Source organism: Chanos chanos, chromosome 3 (assembly GCF_902362185.1).
Source record: "Chanos chanos chromosome 3, fChaCha1.1, whole genome shotgun sequence".
Lineage (NCBI taxonomy): Eukaryota > Metazoa > Chordata > Actinopteri > Gonorynchiformes > Chanidae > Chanos > Chanos chanos.
In genome coordinates, this window is record NC_044497.1 from 9,091,193 (window position 1) to 9,101,456 (window position 10,264).

The following is a 10,264-nucleotide window of genomic DNA, read 5'->3' on the forward strand; positions in this document are numbered from 1 at the left end:
ATTTATAGCATATTTAAAGAAAATATTGACCATTTACGCATTGACCACTGAAGAAATATTCTCCCCTCTACGGTGCAAATAGATTCAGTGTTGTGGGTATTAACTTATGCAGGTTACTGGGTTGTAAGGGTGAGCCATTGTAGATACTTTGGTATTTTTTGGAACAGGCAAAGTGCGACATGTTAACCGTGGCCGACAAACTTGTCAACAGCGTCACCTTAAGATTTCCACGGATGATCTCTGATCTCAAGCGAAACAATAAAACAGAGTTAATTTTGAATGGAACTGATTTAGATTTGTGGTAGCTATTCGACTGTGTAAACGCGCATGCTAAATATATTTTTCTTTAATAAACCCTTTGTTATTCCAGAACAATAAAACTGTAAATAAGATGAATGTTACATCCTCGTTGTCTTTGCTGCGTACAACGGTATATTATGGACTACTCTACATGCGATATAGGCATACAATGAACTAAACGAAATTTTTGGAATAGGCTATATGTAAAGTCCCATTTATTCGGACTTCATTCAAATATAGGCTACATCTCATACTCTGTAGGCGAAAGCAAGGAATGGGAAACTGATAAACGATATCCGTAAATGCTGAATTCTAAACTATTGCCTTCTTTCATCAGACTGCTTGAGGCTACAACAACCCAGAAGATCATAACATGATGGTCAATAGGTCAGAGTCTTTGCTTCCACTTGCAAAGCATGTTAATCATGCTTATATTTATACCTGTATAGCAGCAAGCCATGACTATCATTTACATCATGGCCTAACATTCCAGCAGCTGTGGTTCTGACGTAAGGGCTGTGTTATCGCTACAGCCTGTGAGCATGTGCTGTGAGACTGTAACCAGGAATTAACATTCTGGAATTAACATTACAAACTCAGTGTTCGAAAATTCCGTATAACTTTTTAGCACTGAGAAGGCGTGATGTTCTCATTTGGGCCATCGGAAAAATTATGAAGGTGCTTAAAAGGTGAATTTCACTCCGTGACCTCTTTCTCTCCTGCAGAAAATTGCAACTCTGTATTTAAATACGGGTAAATTTACATAGTTTTTCCTGTTTTCCTTTCCTCTCAGTTGAAACACGTTTTTATCTTAAAAAAATGGCTGAACTAAATAATTCACCTTGTGGCTGCAAAAGGGTCCTATCACATAATTTACCTCGCTGTAGCTGTTTATCTCTGTAAGTAACACACATATTTCAGCAGACACATAAGACGGTCATTCATAGTGCACAACAAAAGGTTATGGTCGAAACTGATTGTTAACAGGGTTTTTGTTGTTGTTGTTGTTTTTTTTTGTAGAGAGGAAAAACTCGGTTGAGGATCAACAAGTCTGTAGTCTAGTTTCGAAATGAATAGGTCTCTTTGGCTTGACAACCTGTATTGGTTCCTGTGTTTTGTCTTGTTTATCTATTTTGATGTTTGGCAAGTGCTAAGTTGGAGAGACGTCTTGCGGTATTGTACTTTCAATTTGACGTTCTACAATTTACAATGTTCCTATTAGGCTATGTTTTGCCACGTTTCTAAAAACTTTCAAATGAGACATGTACATTTGCGACATCGCTCTGTCAATAGAGATTTTGTAGATGTTAACCGATATCTAGTCTGTGATTTGTCAAGTGCAAATGTCTCCAGTTGTCATCAGCATCCAACTTTCAGTCAAAGACATCGTTTTGTGGAAGTCACATCTTGAACGACTGCATGTTATTAAGGATGTAAAATGACGTGTTGAACACAATTTGTCAGAGCCAGTGTAGGCCTTTATCAATAAAATGTGGTCGTGTGTGTGTCGACAGAAACAGCGTCAAGCGGCTTGTCATTTTTATCTAATGTTTTAGGGTATTTGTCTATGACATCTCTTCGGTTTCATAAAATGTTTCAGTGTCGAAGGATTACATATTACAAGGAATATTAGAAAGAGTAGGAAGTCCATTCATTCTAAATCAGAAAGAAATGATGGAAATGATCTTCCATTCCTTAATGTTAAGCTTGTAGCAATATCTGATTTTCGCTTATAATGCTGAAGCTGTCAGTATCTTTGGCGATAAATTATTCGGAACGAAGCAAACAGAACACTTCGGCTATGACTTAAAGTAGTCCCACAAAAATTTTTTTTTCATTTGCTGGCATTCATGTCGACCTGTGATGTAACCTTGCTTCTGACAAACACCCACCCTCCATCTCAAAGATAAATACAACACAATCTTCTACTTCTATTTCTTCATCTTCTTCTTCAAAAAAAGCCTTGGTCAAGAGATGGTCGGTATGCTATTCTTCGGCTCCTTGACAAATGGAGGGCCTATGACATGAAGAGAATAGTTTCACCAACAGCTGGATTTCAGTTAAACAAACAGTTAACCCAAATGTGAGAAATAAGAAAACACCGAGAAACACTCCAAGTGGGTGGATAATTAATCAGACTTTAACAATATTGTAGCCTAAAGCATCACTGAAATATTCGTTCTTGAGATCTACAAGGGACCTTGTAGAGAGTGGTTCCTCAGGTAACCCACATTTTTGAGTCAGACTTTGCTTTTTGAGTTCATCACAATTTGTTATTGCAATGACTATCATTAGTGTGACATTAACTGTTTTCGTTTCTTCATAACTTTGCTTGTACAAATACCTAGGCATGCGATTTCGGAGTGCGCCGTTTTTTGTCTGACATGGAGAGGCTTCCGATTTAAAATGAATGAGCGCTGAGGTTCGGTTGCTGCTATGACCAAGAAAGCAAGCTACATTTAGAAAAAGTGAAATCCTAATGAGGACAGAGGCGCAAGATATAAAGCAGCTGTCCGTATTCCAATTATGCTAGACATTGTGTCCTCAAACTGCGCAGCGGCCATCTTGAGCAATGCCCTCCTGAAAATGAGCAGGCTATTCGACAAAATGGTGTGACATTGCCGATGCTTATGACTGATGAAAAGAATTTACCAAAGAAATATATTTATGTGTAGGCTATATAAAGCATTTGCGTATGTAAATCCATAATTAATATGCTTTTAATACTGTACTTGTGCCTTTATGTATAGTCTGCTGTTTGTTTAGAATGAACTAATAATAGTCTATAGACTGCTTAAATAATCTTAAACCTGAGTTAATCAAAATAGTTAAATACTTACCATATGGTGAAACTGACCATATGTTAATATTGACCCGACTGAAGCCTAGCCGACTGCGTGGGGGATAGCCTTCTCAATAGCTATTATTTTCATTTCTCATCTTCAACGTCTAAGAGGAATTAAGAGTAAAGGAAAAAAGAGTCAGTGTGTGACTGCTGAATACAAAATGAACTCAAATATATAATTCTAGAACTTCGATTTGATTCTGAATTACCCATTTTGTGACCTGATTTTTAGAATATGTAGAATACGCTATGCACTGATGTGTTTAGAACATTCTAAGAAAAAGAGAGGCTGAGGCATAAGAACAGTCCAGATTTATTTTCTATTAGGCCCTAGTTGCGGAGTAGTATTTGTCGCGATCAAATATTGAATTCGGTGCATTACGTTTTTAAGATCAAAACCTTTGATATTAGGTTGCAACACTTTACTATCCACGTATCCAGAGGAATGTCGATATTCCAAACTGCGCAACCGAATTTTATTATGATCATTTCACAACCGCTTTGGTGAATGCCGACCCTGTAAAAAAACTTGAAATATGAAGGACTGATTGCCATTAATTTAATGCTTTAATACAGTACACAACATGAACAGTTCTAGGTTGGAGCTAAACCCAAAAGGAAAGACAGCAGGCAATGCGAGTTTAGCCTATAGCATAAACAGTGCAACTTTGCTCGAGTAATCCGGTTAACTGGAAGAAATATGACACAGTTGGTTTTGATTTTTAAAACAGTTCAAAATAAGGAATGAGCACGAAAAATGAAAAAGGAATAACTTTTGGCACAAAGTTAGATAATGGATAGAATGACACTCCAAACGAAATATTGTTAAACGCATATACAAGACACTGCCGCGACATTTAGACTACAGATAACTTTTAAGTAATGCACACAAATTTCAAAATAACCCTTTCACCAGGGCAAAAAGGGAGGAGTCCGACGGCGAAAGGCAAGCTTGTAAACTGTACATGTACAATTATATATATATAGAGAGAGAATTATTTGTTATGTGTAAGATTTTTATTATATGTATCAATCTAAAATAAACGGTGAGTGGTGTGAGAACTTCAATAAACATGTCTGGGCTAACATTTGTACGAAAAAAAAATATTTGAATGGCAGTTCAAGGGAGCAGTTCAATGCCACATTAGGAATGACACGAGATACAGAATTTTGGGGGATGGCGACCCTAGGTCCCCTGCCTTCACCTACGATCATCAACGGTTTTAAGGCTAATTGACTAATTTGGTATGTAGGGAAAACACAAACCCTGATCACTAACTACAGAGAGTTGGAGAGAGAGAGAGAGAGAGAGAGAGAGAGAGAGAGATGTTCATTTCTTAAAACATAAAATAGCCCACATTTAATTCTGGGGGGAAAAAAACTGTTACTGTTACTCCGAACCTCTCTTTACACAATGTACTGTTAAAGAGAGGTTCGGAGTTTTCTCTTTTAACTGACTGGCCCGAAATTGCGTTTAATTTGATTATGGCAAAATAACTGTAATAAATCAAACAAGTATAATATCATAAACAAGACAACTATAGTGTAAGTACACAATAAAGAGTAACGAGACTAAATGGAACTAAAAAGACAAGAAGTGAAGAGATACTGATAAATGGGAGATGGAGTAAGTATTGGAAAACTCTGTTGATAAAGTGAAATGTTTGCTCCACCAACAGTTTTTTTTTTATTTCTTGTGTTTTACATTTTAGCTGTTTAGCTCTTTTTTATATATATATATTTTGGCTGCTATGAGCCAACTCCCTTCTTCCAGAAGAGAGATTTTAGTACGTGACACCCAAGTGGCAATTAGGAAACACATAAATATGTTGACAGACAAGACAACACCCACAGGCCTGCTGTCTGCTGCCAAAATAGTCGATTATATATGTTTGATTATTTTTAATATTTAAGGTGTCTGGTAGGAGAAACATGAAATCCTGAAATAATGCTTACTTTGAAGTAACCTACTGACCCATAGCTGCCGAGGAAACAAAGTGTAAGAATGATTTATGAACGATAAACCTTAAACCCACTATAACTGCAGAAATTAACCAAAATAACTCGCAGTGTTATATCAATTCAAACGTGATTATGATGAGTGTAGACTCCGAGATCTTGCAAGAGAAGGTTTAATATTGTGATTTACATCCGTGTTTTCCAATCCACTGCTCCAGCACTTTAGACGTTTCCGTCACTTCTGTTTGATCATCGAGTTCTACTAATTTAGGGCTTGGTGACGGGATTGATATAAGTAACACCACGAGTGATGAGTCACTCCTGGTAGAAGTTTACGAGAGGTTTGTCATGTTGACTGATCTGATTGAGCAAAGTGAAAGTGAGGCCTGAAAGAAGGGTACGTCTCCTTTAAGACTCTTTAAAGAAGTCACGTTTTCATAGCTACAGCAGGATGGGTAGCAGCGAAAACTGAGACGTTGGGGGCGTTGTGGACTAAACAGTTTTGCTATGACTCGTCTACATTAGGAAATACTGAGGCCCACTATCGATCAGCTGACGGCGGTGAATCAATTCCGATCGAATGGCCATCATAAATTGCTGTTATAGGTGGCGAGATCTATTCACAGAGCAGCGAATTAGCATCGTCATTTTTTTTTAGCTAGGCTGTCTTTTTTTTTTTTTTTTTTTACACTAAAACAGGTCCTTCCCTCTGGACGTGTGTAACATAAAGATACCCCGTAGTGTGCCAAACATACAATTCAAACAGTGTCAAATTGTGTGTGATTAATTTAGAAGTGTCAGTTCTGGAATACTGTCATTGCACTGACCCTTTCATCAGTTACATATCACCGCACTCTGCAGCCAGGCTATCTGAACAAGTTTGCACGAGCAGTTTTTCTTTTTCACATTTGTCTTAACACATTTGTGAAGGTGATCGACTTATAATAGAAAAGTACAAGTGGGGAAAAAAGCATCGAAGAACAGTGTTCTTCAATGCCCGTTCCAAGCGTGTTCAAAGACAAACCGCAATTATCCTATTTCCCTCTAATTGGGAAGAAATTATGCCTCAGACATGCACTGAAACGTGGTCTAGCCTCTCACTGCTGTTCTGTCGTCTTGCAAATGGAAAAAGATTGAACATAAAATAAACTGCAGGAGGCACACTCTCTCAGCTCCTCCTATCTGATACTGGTAATTGCTTTGCCCCCTCTGTTTTACGAGGTTCTCTGTTGTTGCATCCAGTGAGCACTAAGGACTTTATTAGTTAGGTTTGGAAAAACCTGGTGGTTTTAATACCACCCCTCGGCCCAGCCTCTGCTCTCTGTAAAATGGGAGCCAGAAGTGGCCTGTGAGTCTATAGAGACCTCTCTCAGCACTGCTTCAGCCCCTCGATGGTCAAGCTGTTTATTTGTTAACAAGCAAACAACTCATGAGAGGCTAAAACAAACAAGAGTCTTCTTGATTTTCTGCCTTGTGAATGCGTTATTACTCATTTATAAGTTCTCACTCAAACGCTTAGGCATCGACTGCTGCTCTTGAGCAGCATTACTGAGGCTGCTGTTCCACTATGAACACACGTCACATTCGAGAAATTTCATGAAGAGACAACCTCTTCAAAGTAATTTGGCTTGCTATGACCTACATAATTGCTGTACTGTGTGCGACCCAGTGTATTGTTCTGTGTACTTATCATGACACAACAATTAAAAACAATCATTCCGTTTGTACCAGTTGGCATCGATCTGTATTTTGTGTGTGTGTGTGTGTGTGTGTGTGTATGTGTGCGTGCGTGCGTGCGTGTCTGAGAGGGTGGGTGTATGTGCTGGCGTAAACGCATTTTGGGGGTGTAAGTGTGCTGGTTTAAAAGAGAGTGACTGTGCCCCCTACGGGAAGTCGGTGTTGCTTTGTCTTCAATATCAATAGCTATAAATTATGATTAAGCTTAAATGATTTTTGAAGCTGCATTGAGATAACTGTACTTATGTGAGGTTAACAATGACAACAACTCCACGCAGGTATATTCATCTCTATATTAATATCAGAGGGCTAAAGACAGAGCAACATATGTAATATGAGAAAATATCAGTTTCTGGAAATATCTAATTAAAGTAAAGGCATCTTTGTACGAATGTTTTCTCTGTATTTCAATAGTCTACTTAAAACGTGTCTCTGCCGATTATATTTTTGAGGAAAAGAAGAACAGTAGCAGGGAGCTTTTCAGTTTTAGTTATGACAAACTTTATTACATCTAACACAAAATCACCATGAAACACGAGCAAACTGAGTTAAAACTACTGATGAAATACATGAAATGGCAGTAAGTAGTGGCTTGAAATTCTCGCTTGCAAAACCATGAAGTATTATAGCGATTTGCCTTCGCTGTTTCTGGATCAGAGTCACAGGAAATCGCCTATAGTGGGACAAACATGTTCACCTTGTCCAACTTGTCTTTTCTTTCTTTGTAAGAGTAAACAAAACTGAGGAATCGAGGATTTAAACACCAATTTAAACACCAGTTTAAGTCCGCACTGCAATTATTCTCCAACCCTTGATGAAACGTAGCGGACAGGTTTGATTAACGTTTGATTAAAAATGTCCTCGGTGACTGCCTCCGCACGCATGCACAAAATTTCTGCATAGACGGGTGAATAACTACAAAAACGCATACAGCAGCGATTAGAATTTTTATTGTGTATTTTAGGCTGAACATATTCATATAGGTTATACATTGTGGAATTGAGCAAGATAGTAAATAGTGCATATTTCGACCTAAATACCCTTAGTTCTTGCTTTTTGATAAATTACAAAATACAAGGACTAAAAGGAGTTACGTCGCAAACTAATTTTTTATCACGAGATCTCTTGTGTGTTTTCTGTTTCACAGGATCCTCCAGATGGCTCGAATAGAAGGATACTGTGTGCAAGTGTGTGTCTCAAGTATCATGTGGCCAGTTAAAATGGTTCTAATGTAAATAAAACGAGCTAACTAAAATGGGCACGTAGAGCCGTAGGCTATATCGCACATACGCACACAACACAGGGAAGCGATGGTGGCCGCTTGATGGCAGTGGTGGGGTAGCTATTAAGAGTGTTGGGCGGAGAGCAGAGCGGGAAACAGTTTTTGGGCTGTGTAGTCCTTGGTGAGGCAATGGAGAGGAACAAAGAAGGTGGAGTGTACGTGTGTCTGCTGTGAGTGTGGGAGTGTGTGTGGGTGTGTGTATTTGTGCGTGCGTGCGTACTCGTGCGCGTGCGTGCGTGCGTGTGTGTGTGTGTGTGTGTGTGTGTGTGTGTGTGTGTGTGTGTGTGTGTTGGCTGGGGGCTGGGGGGTATAGGGGTGACGGACAACTGGGCCGTCGGGAATTTAAGTATGTTTCAAAAATTCTCATTCACCGTGTGCTGCTCTCCACCGAGAAGCTTCATGGTTTACTCCCACAGGGCATTTTAACGGTCTTAAAATACACTTCCATTTGATAAGGACCAAACAATGATAGTTTAATAATCGGGCGATGAAGATTGACTGTAAAACTGTCTATGAATATTGTATTCAGTTCAGTGCTTTACTGAAAATAAGGCATTTTATTAAGCATGAACTGTCGTGAAGCAGTGCTATGAACAACGTACAGTCGCTGAACTTATTGTCGGTAAACGTGTTTCCCTCGAGAGAAATAAAACAAGACAGTCATAGGAGTTTTACATGATACTGTAACGTGAAAACGGGTCGAACAATATCATGGCATTGCATATAACAATAAAAATTCAGTAAAATAATTTAGCTCAAATCAATTAAAATATTTACGCACAAGCTAATTTTTTTAACCTAACTTAAATAAATTATGATTATTTTAGTAAACTCTGAAATAAAACTTATAATAACATTCATAAATCTGCACGTTTACTATTATTATTGTTATTGTTATTATTATTATTATTTTTGTTGTTATTATTATTATTGTTATTATTATTATTAATGCTAACACGAACTTTTTGTGATATTCTTCAATTATTCTTCTAAATAATAGCTTGTTTTCACAACGCGCAAGCCAGTATTTTTGGAGCTGAATTGTGCGAGGCCACGCTTTTCCTCTGAAGGGAAGTGGGGGAAAAGCAGCCCCGCTGCCGCTAGCGTCTACTTCCCATACAGCAAGCGTCTGCCTGGGTGAGTGCTCGAGATACGTACCGCTCAAGAGTCTGTGCTTTCGCTATATTTTCCCGTCGTTTCTCTGCCGAATTTGTCTAAAGGATAATTAACGAGTTTTGGGCAATATCAGAATCAAACGTTCGTGATATGCATGCGGCCGGTCGGTCTCCTATTCCCTGATGAACATTTTTTTTTCTCACGGGCCGCTCTCCTTCGGCAAGTCGACTGTGTTTGCTGTTTTTTTTTTTTTTTGTAATGTCAGCGCTCGCCGCGGAGTGCTGTTATCTTATGTCGAATATCCATCTCTCTCTCAAGTCATCTCTCTCCTCAAGTTCGCATCTTCGTTCAAACATTTTATCTGTTCATTTGCATCTCAGCATGAACCACTTCTTCCTTGCTCCGCAGAGGCCATTTTGTTAACTTGTCGGCTAGTAATTCAGACAGCGTTGGCAGCGTAGGAAGTTCGCTTTACGACTACCTAATGAGGCCATTTTGCCAGCATGATATAGGCCAGAGATAAATAAAACAAACGTGGACTTTACATAATCTAGCCAGTGGTCAATATAGCTTGTTTATCGTTATATAATATATACAATCTTATACTAATACATAATCGCATGCAATGCCTAATTTAAATTCAAATTTTATTAAATTGTAATTTTGCTTCATATTTCACTTGTTATTAACCTCATATTTTTGCTGGTTTGTTCTAGTTTGATTTGTGCCTTGTTCCCAACTGTTTAAAGTGTGTGTGTGTGTGTGTGTGTGTGTGTGTGTGTGAGGGAGGGAGAGAGAGAGACTTTGCGTGGGACAAAAATGATAAAAAATTGTCTATAATTGCATCTTTCTGTATTAGGCTATTTAACAGGGGTTTTTAAAATTATTTTTCAATTCAAAATGGGACTGCATAGCAATGCAAAAATTGTGTGTATGTATGTATGTAGAGGTGTGTGTGTGTGTGTGTGTGTGTGTGTGTGGTTTACATTTTGTTAAACACTGCCTAAATGGTGCTAAATGTACAC